Genomic DNA, 16865 nt, shown 5'->3' on the forward strand with positions numbered 1-16865 from the left:
ACCTTCCTGGCCTTACAGTAAGCTTGCTTTTGACCTGCTGTGTTTCACTGTTGTAACATGTGATTGGTGTGTTGTTGAACATGAAAGATGACAAGTTACTATACCTACTGGTAAAATGGCTGTCAATGGTCTCTGATCTTCTGTTACTCAATAGCTTGATCATTCTGTGTTCTCCAAGGAACATATAATTTATTCTTATTAATCTGGCTAGTATGACAACGTAAATGATGTCAATCTGGTATGAAAAAACATATTATTTATATTTATCTCGCGAGAAGGACAATGTTGGTCCAGTGTGTTTGTGTGTAAATGTATGCCTATACGCCATGAAAGTGACTAGCCACTTCATCATTCTTCCGGAGTCAGTCCCCTAATTATTTTTGAATGGGCTTGGCGATTATATATTACATTTGTGAAAATGCAGTTGTTTAAAATATATATTTATCATAATATATTTGTGATTGTGGCTGAATTTACTCCTGCCAGATGCCTTTTAATATAATGTTGCGCTGACGAACATTGCGCTACATCTTTGCCCTTTTAAGGCCATTCAAACAGCTAACAAACATTAGAAAACTACAGGGCTACTTCCTTGAAAATGTTGCTGCACTTTCGATGCACGTTAACACAACCATTGGAACAAAGTGTTGTTGTTTCGTAAACTCCATGTTCAGTTGGATGAGAGCACAAATGGCCAGCGATCTAGCGTCAGTATTAAATACACCACAAGTCTCTGTGGCGCAATTGGTTAGCGCGTTAGACTGTTAATCTAAAGGTTGGTGGTTCGAGCCCACCCAGGGACGACAGTTTTCAGTTTGTTGTGCTCCATGATGTCGATGTGACGTCCTGTACCTGTTATGAGATTCCTGTTAAATTGCCGTGCTGAGGGTCAATGCCAACACAAGCCTCTCTCGTGCAATCAGTTAGTGTGTTTGACTGTCAATCTAAAGGTTGGTGCTTTGACACCACCCAGGGATGACATTTTTCAGATTGTGAAGTCCCCCTTCCTGACTTGGCGTGAGCTTCCATGAGACTTTGGCCTGCTGAGGGTCAGTATAACCACAAGTCTCTGTGGTGCAATTTGTTGGCGCGTTAGACTGTTCATTTAAAAGTTGGTGATTTGAGCCCACCCAGGGATGCTGTCTTTCTATTTCTAGTGATATGGAAGACCTTCCTGGCCTTACAGTAAGCTTGCTTTTGACCTGCTGTGTTTCCTGTTGTAACATGTGATTGGTGTGTTGTTGAACATGAAAGATGACAAGTTACTATACCTACTGGTAAAATGGCTGTCAATGGTCTCTGATCTTCTGTTACTCAATAGCTTGATCATTCTGTGTTCTCCAAGGAACATATAATTTATTCTTATTAATCTGGCTAGTATGACAACGTAAATGATGTCAATCTGGTATGAAAAAACAGTATTATTTATATTTATCTCGCGAGAAGGACAATGTTGGTCCAGTGTGTTTGTGTGTAAATGTATGCCTATACGCCATGAAAGTGACTAGCCACTTCATCATTCTTCCGGAGTCAGTCCCCTAATTATTTTTGAATGGGCTTGGCGATTATATATTACATTTGTGAAAATGCAGTTGTTTAAAATATATATTTATCATAATATATTTGTGATTGTGGCTGAATTTACTCCTGCCAGATGCCTTTTAATATAATGTTGCGCTGACGAACATTGCGCTACATCTTTGCCCTTTTAAGGCCATTCAAACAGCTAACAAACATTAGAAAACTACAGGGCTACTTCCTTGAAAATGTTGCTGCACTTTCGATGCACGTTAACACAACCATTGGAACAAAGTGTTGTTGTTTCGTAAACTCCATGTTCAGTTGGATGAGAGCACAAATGGCCAGCGATCTAGCGTCAGTATTAAATACACCACAAGTCTCTGTGGCGCAATTGGTTAGCGCGTTAGACTGTTAATCTAAAGGTTGGTGGTTCGAGCCCACCCAGGGACGACAGTTTTCAGTTTGTTGTGCTCCATGATGTCGATGTGACGTCCTGTACCTGTTATGAGATTCCTGTTAAATTGCCGTGCTGAGGGTCAATGCCAACACAAGCCTCTCTCGTGCAATCAGTTAGTGTGTTTGACTGTCAATCTAAAGGTTGGTGCTTTGACACCACCCAGGGATGACATTTTTCAGATTGTGAAGTCCCCCTTCCTGACTTGGCGTGAGCTTCCATGAGACTTTGGCCTGCTGAGGGTCAGTATAACCACAAGTCTCTGTGGTGCAATTTGTTGGCGCGTTAGACTGTTCATTTAAAAGTTGGTGATTTGAGCCCACCCAGGGATGCTGTCTTTCTATTTCTAGTGATATGGAAGACCTTCCTGGCCTTACAGTAAGCTTGCTTTTGACCTGCTGTGTTTCCTGTTGTAACATGTGATTGGTGTGTTGTTGAACATGAAAGATGACAAGTTACTATACCTACTGGTAAAATGGCTGTCAATGGTCTCTGATCTTCTGTTACTCAATAGCTTGATCATTCTGTGTTCTCCAAGGAACATATAATTTATTCTTATTAATCTGGCTAGTATGACAACGTAAATGATGTCAATCTGGTATGAAAAAACATATTATTTATATTTATCTCGCGAGAAGGACAATGTTGGTCCAGTGTGTTTGTGTGTAAATGTATGCCTATACGCCATGAAAGTGACTAGCCACTTCATCATTCTTCCGGAGTCAGTCCCCTAATTATTTTTGAATGGGCTTGGCGATTATATATTACATTTGTGAAAATGCAGTTGTTTAAAATATATATTTATCATAATATATTTGTGATTGTGGCTGAATTTACTCCTGCCAGATGCCTTTTAATATAATGTTGCGCTGACGAACATTGCGCTACATCTTTGCCCTTTTAAGGCCATTCAAAAAGCTAACAAACATTAGAAAACTACAGGGCTACTTCCTTGAAAATGTTGCTGCACTTTCGATGCACGTTAACACAACCATTGGAACAAAGTGTTGTTGTTTCGTAAACTCCATGTTCAGTTGGATGAGAGCACAAATGGCCAGCGATCTAGCGTCAGTATTAAATACACCACAAGTCTCTGTGGCGCAATTGGTTAGCGCGTTAGACTGTTAATCTAAAGGTTGGTGGTTCGAGCCCACCCAGGGACGACAGTTTTCAGTTTGTTGTGCTCCATGATGTCGATGTGACGTCCTGTACCTGTTATGAGATTCCTGTTAAATTGCCGTGCTGAGGGTCAATGCCAACACAAGCCTCTCTCGTGCAATCAGTTAGTGTGTTTGACTGTCAATCTAAAGGTTGGTGCTTTGACACCACCCAGGGATGACATTTTTCAGATTGTGAAGTCCCCCTTCCTGACTTGGCGTGAGCTTCCATGAGACTTTGGCCTGCTGAGGGTCAGTATAACCACAAGTCTCTGTGGTGCAATTTGTTGGCGCGTTAGACTGTTCATTTAAAAGTTGGTGATTTGAGCCCACCCAGGGATGCTGTCTTTCTATTTCTAGTGATATGGAAGACCTTCCTGGCCTTACAGTAAGCTTGCTTTTGACCTGCTGTGTTTCCACTTGTAACATGTGATTGGTGTGTTGTTGAACATGAAAGATGACAAGTTACTATACCTACTGGTAAAATGGCTGTCAATGGTCTCTGATCTTCTGTTACTCAATAGCTTGATCATTCTGTGTTCTCCAAGGAACATATAATTTATTCTTATTAATCTGGCTAGTATGACAACGTAAATGATGTCAATCTGGTATGAAAAAACATATTATTTATATTTATCTCGCGAGAAGGACAATGTTGGTCCAGTGTGTTTGTGTGTAAATGTATGCCTATACGCCATGAAAGTGACTAGCCACTTCATCATTCTTCCGGAGTCAGTCCCCTAATTATTTTTGAATGGGCTTGGCGATTATATATTACATTTGTGAAAATGCAGTTGTTTAAAATATATATTTATCATAATATATTTGTGATTGTGGCTGAATTTACTCCTGCCAGATGCCTTTTAATATAATGTTGCGCTGACGAACATTGCGCTACATCTTTGCCCTTTTAAGGCCATTCAAACAGCTAACAAACATTAGAAAACTACAGGGCTACTTCCTTGAAAATGTTGCTGCACTTTCGATGCACGTTAACACAACCATTGGAACAAAGTGTTGTTGTTTCGTAAACTCCATGTTCAGTTGGATGAGAGCACAAATGGCCAGCGATCTAGCGTCAGTATTAAATACACCACAAGTCTCTGTGGCGCAATTGGTTAGCGCGTTAGACTGTTAATCTAAAGGTTGGTGGTTCGAGCCCACCCAGGGACGACAGTTTTCAGTTTGTTGTGCTCCATGATGTCGATGTGACGTCCTGTACCTGTTATGAGATTCCTGTTAAATTGCCGTGCTGAGGGTCAATGCCAACACAAGCCTCTCTCGTGCAATCAGTTAGTGTGTTTGACTGTCAATCTAAAGGTTGGTGCTTTGACACCACCCAGGGATGACATTTTTCAGATTGTGAAGTCCCCCTTCCTGTACTTGGCGTGAGCTTCCATGAGACTTTGGCCTGCTGAGGGTCAGTATAACCACACGTCTCTGTGGTGCAATTTGTTGGCGCGTTAGACTGTTCATTTAAAAGTTGGTGATTTGAGCCCACCCAGGGATGCTGTCTTTCTATTTCTAGTGATATGGAAGACCTTCCTGGCCTTACAGTAAGCTTGCTTTTGACCTGCTGTGTTTCCACTTGTAACATGTGATTGGTGTGTTGTTGAACATGAAAGATGACAAGTTACTATACCTACTGGTAAAATTGCTGTCAATGGTCTCTGATCTTCTGTTACTCAATAGCTTGATCATTCTGTGTTCTCCAAGGAACATATAATTTATTCTTATTAATCTGGCTAGTATGACAACGTAAATGATGTCAATCTGGTATGAAAAAACATATTATTTATATTTATCTCGCGAGAAGGACAATGTTGGTCCAGTGTGTTTGTGTGTAAATGTATGCCTATACGCCATGAAAGTGACTAGCCACTTCATCATTCTTCCGGAGTCAGTCCCCTAATTATTTTTGAATGGGCTTGGCGATTATATATTACATTTGTGAAAATGCAGTTGTTTAAAATATATATTTATCATAATATATTTGTGATTGTGGCTGAATTTACTCCTGCCAGATGCCTTTTAATATAATGTTGCGCTGACGAACATTGCGCTACATCTTTGCCCTTTTAAGGCCATTCAAACAGCTAACAAACATTAGAAAACTACAGGGCTACTTCCTTGAAAATGTTGCTGCACTTTCGATGCACGTTAACACAACCATTGGAACAAAGTGTTGTTGTTTCGTAAACTCCATGTTCAGTTGGATGAGAGCACAAATGGCCAGCGATCTAGCGTCAGTATTAAATACACCACAAGTCTCTGTGGCGCAATTGGTTAGCGCGTTAGGCTGTTAATCTAAAGGTTGGTGGTTCGAGCCCACCCAGGGACGACAGTTTTCAGTTTGTTGTGCTCCATGATGTCGATGTGACGTCCTGTACCTGTTATGAGATTCCTGTTAAATTGCCGTGCTGAGGGTCAATGTCAACACAAGCCTCTCTCGTGCAATCAGTTAGTGTGTTTGACTGTCAATCTAAAGGTTGGTACTTTGACACCACCCAGGGATGACATTTTTCAGATTGTGAAGTCCCCCTTCCTGACTTGGCGTGAGCTTCCATGAGACTTTGGCCTGCTGAGGGTCAGTATAACCACAAGTCTCTGTGGTGCAATTTGTTGGCGCGTTAGACTGTTCATTTAAAAGTTGGTGATTTGAGCCCACCCAGGGATGCTGTCTTTCTATTTCTAGTGATATGGAAGACCTTCCTGGCCTTACAGTAAGCTTGCTTTTGACCTGCTGTGTTTCCTGTTGTAACATGTGATTGGTGTGATTGTTGAACATGAAAGATGACAAGTTACTATAACTACTGGTAAAATGGCTGTCAATGGTCTCTGATCTTCTGTTACTCAATAGCTTGATCATTCTGTGTTCTCCAAGGAACATATAATTTATTCTTATTAATCTGGCTAGTATGACAACGTAAATGATGTCAATCTGGTATGAAAAAACATATTATTTATATTTATCTCGCAAGAAGGACAATGTTGGTCCAGTGTGTTTGTGTGTAAATGTATGCCTATACGCCATGAAAGTGACTAGCCACTTCATCATTCTTCCGGAGTCAGTCCCCTAATTATTTTTGAATGGGCTTGGCGATTATATATTACATTTGTGAAAATGCAGTTGTTTAAAATATATATTTATCATAATATATTTGTGATTGTGGCTGAATTTACTCCTGCCAGATGCCTTTTAATATAATGTTGCGCTGACGAACATTGCGCTACATCTTTGCCCTTTTAAGGCCATTCAAAAAGCTAACAAACATTAGAAAACTACAGGGCTACTTCCTTGAAAATGTTGCTGCACTTTCGATGCACGTTAACACAACCATTGGAACAAAGTGTTGTTGTTTCGTAAACTCCATGTTCAGTTGGATGAGAGCACAAATGGCCAGCGATCTAGCGTCAGTAATTAAATACACCACAAGTCTCTGTGGCGCAATTGGTTAGCGTGTTAGACTGTTAATCTAAAGGTTGGTGGTTCGAGCCCACCCAGGGACGACAGTTTTCAGTTTGTTGTGCTCCATGATGTCGATGTGACGTCCTGTACCTGTTATGAGATTCCTGTTAAATTGCCGTGCTGAGGGTCAATGCCAACACAAGCCTCTCTCGTGCAATCAGTTAGTGTGTTTGACTGTCAATCTAAAGGTTGGTGCTTTGACACCACCCAGGGATGACATTTTTCAGATTGTGAAGTCCCCCTTCCTGACTTGGCGTGAGCTTCCATGAGACTTTGGCCTGCTGAGGGTCAGTATAACCACAAGTCTCTGTGGTGCAATTTGTTGGCGCGTTAGACTGTTCATTTAAAAGTTGGTGATTTGAGCCCACCCAGGGATGCTGTCTTTCTATTTGTAGTGATATGGAAGACCTTCCTGGCCTTACAGTAAGCTTGATTTTGACCTGCTGTGTTTCCTGTTGTAACATGTGATTGGTGTGATGTTGAACATGAAAGATGACAAGTTACTATAACTACTGGTAAAATGGCTGTCAATGGTCTCTGATCTTCTGTTACTCAATAGCTTGATCATTCTGTGTTCTCCAAGGAACATATAATTTATTCTTATTCATCTGGCTAGTATGACAACGTAAATGATGTCAATCTGGTATGAAAAAACATATTATTTATATTTATCTCGCAAGAAGGACATTGTTGGTCCAGTGTGTTTGTGTGTAAATGTATGCCTATACGCCATGAAAGTGACTAGCCACTTCATCATTCTTCCGGAGTCAGTCCCCTAATTATTTTTGAATGGGCTTGGCGATTATATATTACATTTGTGAAAATGCAGTTGTTTAAAATATATATTTATCATAATATATTTGTGATTGTGGCTGAATTTACTCCTGCCAGATGCCTTTTAATATAATGTTGCGCTGACGAACATTGCGCTACATCTTTGCCCTTTTAAGGCCATTCAAAAAGCTAACAAACATTAGAAAACTACAGGGCTACTTCCTTGAAAATGTTGCTGCACTTTCGATGCACGTTAACACAACCATTGGAACAAAGTGTTGTTGTTTCGTAAACTCCATGTTCAGTTGGATGAGAGCACAAATGGCCAGCGATCTAGCGTCAGTAATAAATACACCACACGTCTCTGTGGCGCAATTGGTTAGCGTGTTAGACTGTTAATCTAAAGGTTGGTGGTTCGAGCCCACCCAGGGACGACAGTTTTCAGTTTGTTGTGCTCCATGATGTCGATGTGACGTCCTGTACCTGTTATGAGATTCCTGTTAAATTGCCGTGCTGAGGGTCAATGCCAACACAAGCCTCTCTCGTGCAATCAGTTAGTGTGTTTGACTGTCAATCTAAAGGTTGGTGCTTTGACACCACCCAGGGATGACGTTTTTCAGATTGTGAAGTCCCCCTTCCTGACTTGGCGTGAGCTTCCATGAGACTTTGGCCTGCTGAGGGTCAGTATAACCACAAGTCTCTGTGGTGCAATTTGTTGGCGCGTTAGACTGTTCATTTAAAAGTTGGTGATTTGAGCCCACCCAGGGATGCTGTCTTTCTATTTCTAGTGATATGGAAGACCTTCCTGGCCTTACAGTAAGCTTGCTTTTGACCTGCTGTGTTTCCACTTGTAACATGTGATTGGTGTGTTGTTGAACATGAAAGATGACAAGTTACTATACCTACTGGTAAAATTGCTGTCAATGGTCTCTGATCTTCTGTTACTCAATAGCTTGATCATTCTGTGTTCTCCAAGGAACATATAATTTATTCTTATTAATCTGGCTAGTATGACAATGTAAATGATGTCAATCTGGTATGAAAAAACATATTATTTATATTTATCTCGCAAGAAGGACAATGTTGGTCCAGTGTGTTTGTGTGTAAATGTATGCCTATACGCCATGAAAGTGACTAGCCACTTCATCATTCTTCCGGAGTCAGTCCCCTAATTATTTTTGAATGGGCTTGGCGATTATATATTACATTTGTGAAAATGCAGTTGTTTAAAATATATATTTATCATAATATATTTGTGATTGTGGCTGAATTTACTCCTGCCAGATGCCTTTTAATATAATGTTGCGCTGACGAACATTGCGCTACATCTTTGCCCTTTTAAGGCCATTCAAAAAGCTAACAAACATTAGAAAACTACAGGGCTACTTCCTTGAAAATGTTGCTGCACTTTCGATGCACGTTAACACAACCATTGGAACAAAGTGTTGTTGTTTCGTAAACTCCATGTTCAGTTGGATGAGAGCACGAATGGCCAGTGATCTAGCATCAGGATTAAATACACCACAAGTCTCTGTGGCGCAATTGGTTAGCGCGTTAGACTGTTAATCTAAAGGTTGGTGGTTCAAGCCCACCCAGGGACGACAGTTTTCAGTTTGTTGTGCTCCATGATGTCGATGTGACGTCCTGTACCTGTTATGAGATTCCTGTTAAATTGCCGTGCTGAGGGTCAATGCCAACACAAGCCTCTCTCGTGCAATCAGTTAGCGTGTTTGACTGTCAATCTAAAGGTTGGTGCTTTGACACCACCCAGGGATGACATTTTTCAGATTGTGGAGATGTGAACTGACCCTTCCTGACTTGGCGTGAGCTTCCATGAGACTTTGGCCTGCTGAGGGTCAGTATAACCACAAGTCTCTGTGGTGCAATTTGTTGGCGCGTTAGACTGTTCATTTAAAAGTTGGTGATTTGAGCCCACCCAGGGATGCTGTCTTTCTATTTCTAGTGATATGGAAGACCTTCCTGGCCTTACAGTAAGCTTGCTTTTGACCTGCTGTGTTTCCTGTTGTAACATGTGATTGGTGTGTTGTTGAACATGAAAGATGACAAGTTACTATACCTACTGGTAAAATGGCTGTCAATGGTCTCTGATCTTCTGTTACTCAATAGCTTGATCATTCTGTGTTCTCCAAGGAACATATAATTTATTCTTATTCATCTGGCTAGTATGACAATGTAAATTATGTCAATCTGGTATGAAAAAACGTATTATTTATATTTATCTCGCGAGAAGGACAATGTTGGTCCAGTGTGTTTGTGTGTAAATGTATGCCTATACGCCATGAAAGTGACTAGCCACTTCATCATTCTTCCGGAGTCAGTCCCCTAATTATTTTTGAATGGGCTTGGCGATTATATATTACATTTGTGAAAATGCAGTTGTTTAAAATATATATTTATCATAATATATTTGTGATTGTGGCTGAATTTACTCCTGCCAGATGCCTTTTAATATAATGTTGCGCTGACGAACATTGCGCTACATCTTTGCCCTTTTAAGGCCATTCAAACAGCTAACAAACATTAGAAAACTACAGGGCTACTTCCTTGAAAATGTTGCTGCACTTTCGATGCACGTTAACACAACCATTGGAACAAAGTGTTGTTGTTTCGTAAACTCCATGTTCAGTTGGATGAGAGCACAAATGGCCAGCGATCTAGCGTCAGTATTAAATACACCACAAGTCTCTGTGGCGCAATTGGTTAGCGCGTTAGGCTGTTAATCTAAAGGTTGGTGGTTCGAGCCCACCCAGGGACGACAGTTTTCAGTTTGTTGTGCTCCATGATGTCGATGTGACGTCCTGTACCTGTTATGAGATTCCTGTTAAATTGCCGTGCTGAGGGTCAATGCCAACACAAGCCTCTCTCGTGCAATCAGTTAGTGTGTTTGACTGTCAATCTAAAGGTTGGTGCTTTGACACCACCCAGGGATGACATTTTTCAGATTGTGAAGTCCCCCTTCCTGTCTTGGCGTGAGCTTCCATGAGACTTTGGCCTGCTGAGGGTGAGTATAACCACACGTCTCTGTGGTGCAATTTGTTGGCGCGTTAGACTGTTCATTTAAAAGTTGGTGATTTGAGCCCACCCAGGGATGCTGTCTTTCTATTTCTAGTGATATGGAAGACCTTCCTGGCCTTACAGTAAGCTTGCTTTTGACCTGCTGTGTTTCCACTTGTAACATGTGATTGGTGTGTTGTTGAACATGAAAGATGACAAGTTACTATACCTACTGGTAAAATTGCTGTCAATGGTCTCTGATCTTCTGTTACTCAATAGCTTGATCATTCTGTGTTCTCCAAGGAACATATAATTTATTCTTATTAATCTGGCTAGTATGACAACGTAAATGATGTCAATCTGGTATGAAAAAACATATTATTTATATTTATCTCGCGAGAAGGACAATGTTGGTCCAGTGTGTTTGTGTGTAAATGTATGCCTATACGCCATGAAAGTGACTAGCCACTTCATCATTCTTCCGGAGTCAGTCCCCTAATTATTTTTGAATGGGCTTGGCGATTATATATTACATTTGTGAAAATGCAGTTGTTTAAAATATATATTTATCATAATATATTTGTGATTGTGGCTGAATTTACTCCTGCCAGATGCCTTTTAATATAATGTTGCGCTGACGAACATTGCGCTACATCTTTGCCCTTTTAAGGCCATTCAAACAGCTAACAAACATTAGAAAACTACAGGGCTACTTCCTTGAAAATGTTGCTGCACTTTCGATGCACGTTAACACAACCATTGGAACAAAGTGTTGTTGTTTCGTAAACTCCATGTTCAGTTGGATGAGAGCACAAATGGCCAGCGATCTAGCGTCAGTATTAAATACACCACAAGTCTCTGTGGCGCAATTGGTTAGCGCGTTAGGCTGTTAATCTAAAGGTTGGTGGTTCGAGCCCACCCAGGGACGACAGTTTTCAGTTTGTTGTGCTCCATGATGTCGATGTGACGTCCTGTACCTGTTATGAGATTCCTGTTAAATTGCCGTGCTGAGGGTCAATGTCAACACAAGCCTCTCTCGTGCAATCAGTTAGTGTGTTTGACTGTCAATCTAAAGGTTGGTACTTTGACACCACCCAGGGATGACATTTTTCAGATTGTGAAGTCCCCCTTCCTGACTTGGCGTGAGCTTCCATGAGACTTTGGCCTGCTGAGGGTCAGTATAACCACAAGTCTCTGTGGTGCAATTTGTTGGCGCGTTAGACTGTTCATTTAAAAGTTGGTGATTTGAGCCCACCCAGGGATGCTGTCTTTCTATTTGTAGTGATATGGAAGACCTTCCTGGCCTTACAGTAAGCTTGCTTTTGACCTGCTGTGTTTCCTGTTGTAACATGTGATTGGTGTGATGTTGAACATGAAAGATGACAAGTTACTATAACTACTGGTAAAATGGCTGTCAATGGTCTCTGATCTTCTGTTACTCAATAGCTTGATCATTCTGTGTTCTCCAAGGAACATATAATTTATTCTTATTAATCTGGCTAGTATGACAACGTAAATGATGTCAATCTGGTATGAAAAAACATATTATTTATATTTATCTCGCAAGAAGGACATTGTTGGTCCAGTGTGTTTGTGTGTAAATGTATGCCTATACGCCATGAAAGTGACTAGCCACTTCATCATTCTTCCGGAGTCAGTCCCCTAATTATTTTTGAATGGGCTTGGCGATTATATATTACATTTGTGAAAATGCAGTTGTTTAAAATATATATTTATCATAATATATTTGTGATTGTGGCTGAATTTACTCCTGCCAGATGCCTTTTAATATAATGTTGCGCTGACGAACATTGCGCTACATCTTTGCCCTTTTAAGGCCATTCAAAAAGCTAACAAACATTAGAAAACTACAGGGCTACTTCCTTGAAAATGTTGCTGCACTTTCGATGCACGTTAACACAACCATTGGAACAAAGTGTTGTTGTTTCGTAAACTCCATGTTCAGTTGGATGAGAGCACAAATGGCCAGCGATCTAGCGTCAGTAATAAATACACCACACGTCTCTGTGGCGCAATTGGTTAGCGTGTTAGACTGTTAATCTAAAGGTTGGTGGTTCGAGCCCACCCAGGGACGACAGTTTTCAGTTTGTTGTGCTCCATGATGTCGATGTGACGTCCTGTACCTGTTATGAGATTCCTGTTAAATTGCCGTGCTGAGGGTCAATGCCAACACAAGCCTCTCTCGTGCAATCAGTTAGTGTGTTTGACTGTCAATCTAAAGGTTGGTGCTTTGACACCACCCAGGGATGACATTTTTCAGATTGTGAAGTCCCCCTTCCTGACTTGGCGTGAGCTTCCATGAGACTTTGGCCTGCTGAGGGTCAGTATAACCACAAGTCTCTGTGGTGCAATTTGTTGGCGCGTTAGACTGTTCATTTAAAAGTTGGTGATTTGAGCCCACCCAGGGATGCTGTCTTTCTATTTGTAGTGATATGGAAGACCTTCCTGGCCTTACAGTAAGCTTGATTTTGACCTGCTGTGTTTCCTGTTGTAACATGTGATTGGTGTGATGTTGAACATGAAAGATGACAAGTTACTATAACTACTGGTAAAATGGCTGTCAATGGTCTCTGATCTTCTGTTACTCAATAGCTTGATCATTCTGTGTTCTCCAAGGAACATATAATTTATTCTTATTCATCTGGCTAGTATGACAACGTAAATGATGTCAATCTGGTATGAAAAAACATATTATTTATATTTATCTCGCAAGAAGGACATTGTTGGTCCAGTGTGTTTGTGTGTAAATGTATGCCTATACGCCATGAAAGTGACTAGCCACTTCATCATTCTTCCGGAGTCAGTCCCCTAATTATTTTTGAATGGGCTTGGCGATTATATATTACATTTGTGAAAATGCAGTTGTTTAAAATATATATTTATCATAATATATTTGTGATTGTGGCTGAATTTACTCCTGCCAGATGCCTTTTAATATAATGTTGCGCTGACGAACATTGCGCTACATCTTTGCCCTTTTAAGGCCATTCAAAAAGCTAACAAACATTAGAAAACTACAGGGCTACTTCCTTGAAAATGTTGCTGCACTTTCGATGCACGTTAACACAACCATTGGAACAAAGTGTTGTTGTTTCGTAAACTCCATGTTCAGTTGGATGAGAGCACAAATGGCCAGCGATCTAGCGTCAGTAATAAATACACCACACGTCTCTGTGGCGCAATTGGTTAGCGTGTTAGACTGTTAATCTAAAGGTTGGTGGTTCGAGCCCACCCAGGGACGACAGTTTTCAGTTTGTTGTGCTCCATGATGTCGATGTGACGTCCTGTACCTGTTATGAGATTCCTGTTAAATTGCCGTGCTGAGGGTCAATGCCAACACAAGCCTCTCTCGTGCAATCAGTTAGTGTGTTTGACTGTCAATCTAAAGGTTGGTGCTTTGACACCACCCAGGGATGACGTTTTTCAGATTGTGAAGTCCCCCTTCCTGACTTGGCGTGAGCTTCCATGAGACTTTGGCCTGCTGAGGGTCAGTATAACCACAAGTCTCTGTGGTGCAATTTGTTGGCGCGTTAGACTGTTCATTTAAAAGTTGGTGATTTGAGCCCACCCAGGGATGCTGTCTTTCTATTTCTAGTGATATGGAAGACCTTCCTGGCCTTACAGTAAGCTTGCTTTTGACCTGCTGTGTTTCCACTTGTAACATGTGATTGGTGTGTTGTTGAACATGAAAGATGACAAGTTACTATACCTACTGGTAAAATTGCTGTCAATGGTCTCTGATCTTCTGTTACTCAATAGCTTGATCATTCTGTGTTCTCCAAGGAACATATAATTTATTCTTATTAATCTGGCTAGTATGACAATGTAAATGATGTCAATCTGGTATGAAAAAACATATTATTTATATTTATCTCGCAAGAAGGACAATGTTGGTCCAGTGTGTTTGTGTGTAAATGTATGCCTATACGCCATGAAAGTGACTAGCCACTTCATCATTCTTCCGGAGTCAGTCCCCTAATTATTTTTGAATGGGCTTGGCGATTATATATTACATTTGTGAAAATGCAGTTGTTTAAAATATATATTTATCATAATATATTTGTGATTGTGGCTGAATTTACTCCTGCCAGATGCCTTTTAATATAATGTTGCGCTGACGAACATTGCGCTACATCTTTGCCCTTTTAAGGCCATTCAAAAAGCTAACAAACATTAGAAAACTACAGGGCTACTTCCTTGAAAATGTTGCTGCACTTTCGATGCACGTTAACACAACCATTGGAACAAAGTGTTGTTGTTTCGTAAACTCCATGTTCAGTTGGATGAGAGCACGAATGGCCAGTGATCTAGCATCAGGATTAAATACACCACAAGTCTCTGTGGCGCAATTGGTTAGCGCGTTAGACTGTTAATCTAAAGGTTGGTGGTTCAAGCCCACCCAGGGACGACAGTTTTCAGTTTGTTGTGCTCCATGATGTCGATGTGACGTCCTGTACCTGTTATGAGATTCCTGTTAAATTGCCGTGCTGAGGGTCAATGCCAACACAAGCCTCTCTCGTGCAATCAGTTAGCGTGTTTGACTGTCAATCTAAAGGTTGGTGCTTTGACACCACCCAGGGATGACATTTTTCAGATTGTGGAGATGTGAACTGACCCTTCCTGACTTGGCGTGAGCTTCCATGAGACTTTGGCCTGCTGAGGGTCAGTATAACCACAAGTCTCTGTGGTGCAATTTGTTGGCGCGTTAGACTGTTCATTTAAAAGTTGGTGATTTGAGCCCACCCAGGGATGCTGTCTTTCTATTTCTAGTGATATGGAAGACCTTCCTGGCCTTACAGTAAGCTTGCTTTTGACCTGCTGTGTTTCCTGTTGTAACATGTGATTGGTGTTGTTGAACATGAAAGATGACAAGTTACTATACCTACTGGTAAAATGGCTGTCAATGGTCTCTGATCTTCTGTTACTCAATAGCTTGATCATTCTGTGTTCTCCAAGGAACATATAATTTATTCTTATTAATCTGGCTAGTATGACAATGTAAATGATGTCAATCTGGTATGAAAAAACGTATTATTTATATTTATCTCGCGAGAAGGACAATGTTGGTCCAGTGTGTTTGTGTGTAAATGTATGCCTATACGCCATGAAAGTGACTAGCCACTTCATCATTCTTCCGGAGTCAGTCCCCTAATTATTTTTGAATGGGCTTGGCGATTATATATTACATTTGTGAAAATGCAGTTGTTTAAAATATATATTTATCATAATATATTTGTGATTGTGGCTGAATTTACTCCTGCCAGATGCCTTTAATATAATGTTGCGCTGACGAACATTGCGCTACATCTTTGCCCTTTTAAGGCCATTCAAACAGCTAACAAACATTAGAAAACTACAGGGCTACTTCCTTGAAAATGTTGCTGCACTTTCGATGCACGTTAACACAACCATTGGAACAAAGTGTTGTTGTTTCGTAAACTCCATGTTCAGTTGGATGAGAGTACAAATGGCCAGCGATCTAGCGTCAGTATTAAATACACCACAAGTCTCTGTGGCGCAATTGGTTAGCGCGTTAGACTGTTAATCTAAAGGTTGGTGGTTCGAGCCCACCCAGGGACGACAGTTTTCAGTTTGTTGTGCTCCATGATGTCGATGTGACGTCCTGTACCTGTTATGAGATTCCTGTTAAATTGCCTTGCTGAGGGTCAATGCCAACACAAGCCTCTCTCGTGCAATCAGTTAGTGTGTTTGACTGTCAATCTAAAGGTTGGTGCTTTGACACCACCCAGGGATGATATTTTTCAGATTGTGAAGTCCCCCTTCCTGACTTGGCGTGAGCTTCCATGAGACTTTGGCCTGCTGAGGGTCAGTATAACCACAAGTCTCTGTGGTGCAATTTGTTGGCGCGTTAGACTGTTCATTTAAAAGTTGGTGATTTGAGCCCACCCAGGGATGCTGTCTTTCTATTTCTAGTGATATGGAAGACCTTCCTGGCCTTACAGTAAGCTTGCTTTTGACCTGCTGTGTTTCCTGTTGTAACATGTGATTGGTGTGTTGTTGAACATGAAAGATGACAAGTTACTATAACTACTGGTAAAATGGCTGTCAATGGTCTCTGATCTTCTGTTACTCAATAGCTTGATCATTCTGTGTTCTCCAAGGAACATATAATTTATTCTTATTAATCTGGCTAGTATGACAACGTAAATGATGTCAATCTGGTATGAAAAAACGTATTATTTATATTTATCTCGCGAGAAGGACAATGTTGGTCCAGTGTGTTTGTGTGTAAATGTATGCCTATACCCCATGAAAGTGACTAGCCACTTCATCATTCTTCCGGAGTCAGTCCCCTAATTATTTTTGAATGGGCTTGGCGATTATGTATTACATTTGTGAAAATGCAGTTGTTTAAAATATATATTTATCATAATATATTTGTGATTGTGGCTGAATTTACTCCTGCCAGATGCCTTTTAATATAATGTTGCGC

At 40.7% G+C, this 16865-nt stretch overlaps 14 non-coding genes across 14 annotated transcripts; all 14 read left to right on the forward strand.

Moving 5' to 3' along the window:
- Positions 1 to 729: 729 nt before the first annotated feature.
- On the forward strand, positions 730 to 803 carry trnan-guu. Its single transcript has one exon. It is a non-coding gene; the product is annotated as a tRNA-Asn (tRNA).
- Positions 804 to 1897: 1094 nt separating this feature from the next.
- Positions 1898 to 1971, forward strand: trnan-guu. Its single transcript has one exon. It is a non-coding gene; the product is annotated as a tRNA-Asn (tRNA).
- A 1093-nt stretch (positions 1972 to 3064) lies between these two features.
- trnan-guu lies at positions 3065 to 3138 on the forward strand. Its single transcript has one exon. It is a non-coding gene; the product is annotated as a tRNA-Asn (tRNA).
- A 1093-nt stretch (positions 3139 to 4231) lies between these two features.
- trnan-guu lies at positions 4232 to 4305 on the forward strand. Its single transcript has one exon. It is a non-coding gene; the product is annotated as a tRNA-Asn (tRNA).
- Positions 4306 to 5399: 1094 nt separating this feature from the next.
- Positions 5400 to 5473, forward strand: trnan-guu. The gene has a single exon. It is a non-coding gene; the product is annotated as a tRNA-Asn (tRNA).
- Positions 5474 to 6568: 1095 nt separating this feature from the next.
- Positions 6569 to 6642, forward strand: trnan-guu. The gene has a single exon. It is a non-coding gene; the product is annotated as a tRNA-Asn (tRNA).
- A 1093-nt stretch (positions 6643 to 7735) lies between these two features.
- Positions 7736 to 7809, forward strand: trnan-guu. The gene has a single exon. It is a non-coding gene; the product is annotated as a tRNA-Asn (tRNA).
- A 1093-nt stretch (positions 7810 to 8902) lies between these two features.
- trnan-guu lies at positions 8903 to 8976 on the forward strand. The gene has a single exon. It is a non-coding gene; the product is annotated as a tRNA-Asn (tRNA).
- Positions 8977 to 10077: 1101 nt separating this feature from the next.
- trnan-guu lies at positions 10078 to 10151 on the forward strand. Its single transcript has one exon. It is a non-coding gene; the product is annotated as a tRNA-Asn (tRNA).
- Positions 10152 to 11244: 1093 nt separating this feature from the next.
- trnan-guu lies at positions 11245 to 11318 on the forward strand. The gene has a single exon. It is a non-coding gene; the product is annotated as a tRNA-Asn (tRNA).
- Positions 11319 to 12411: 1093 nt separating this feature from the next.
- On the forward strand, positions 12412 to 12485 carry trnan-guu. Its single transcript has one exon. It is a non-coding gene; the product is annotated as a tRNA-Asn (tRNA).
- A 1093-nt stretch (positions 12486 to 13578) lies between these two features.
- On the forward strand, positions 13579 to 13652 carry trnan-guu. The gene has a single exon. It is a non-coding gene; the product is annotated as a tRNA-Asn (tRNA).
- A 1093-nt stretch (positions 13653 to 14745) lies between these two features.
- trnan-guu lies at positions 14746 to 14819 on the forward strand. Its single transcript has one exon. It is a non-coding gene; the product is annotated as a tRNA-Asn (tRNA).
- Positions 14820 to 15917: 1098 nt separating this feature from the next.
- On the forward strand, positions 15918 to 15991 carry trnan-guu. The gene has a single exon. It is a non-coding gene; the product is annotated as a tRNA-Asn (tRNA).
- Positions 15992 to 16865: the final 874 nt, after the last annotated feature.

The sequence above is a fragment of the Oncorhynchus mykiss genome, unplaced genomic scaffold (genome assembly GCF_013265735.2).
Source record: "Oncorhynchus mykiss isolate Arlee unplaced genomic scaffold, USDA_OmykA_1.1 un_scaffold_484, whole genome shotgun sequence".
NCBI lineage: Eukaryota > Metazoa > Chordata > Actinopteri > Salmoniformes > Salmonidae > Oncorhynchus > Oncorhynchus mykiss.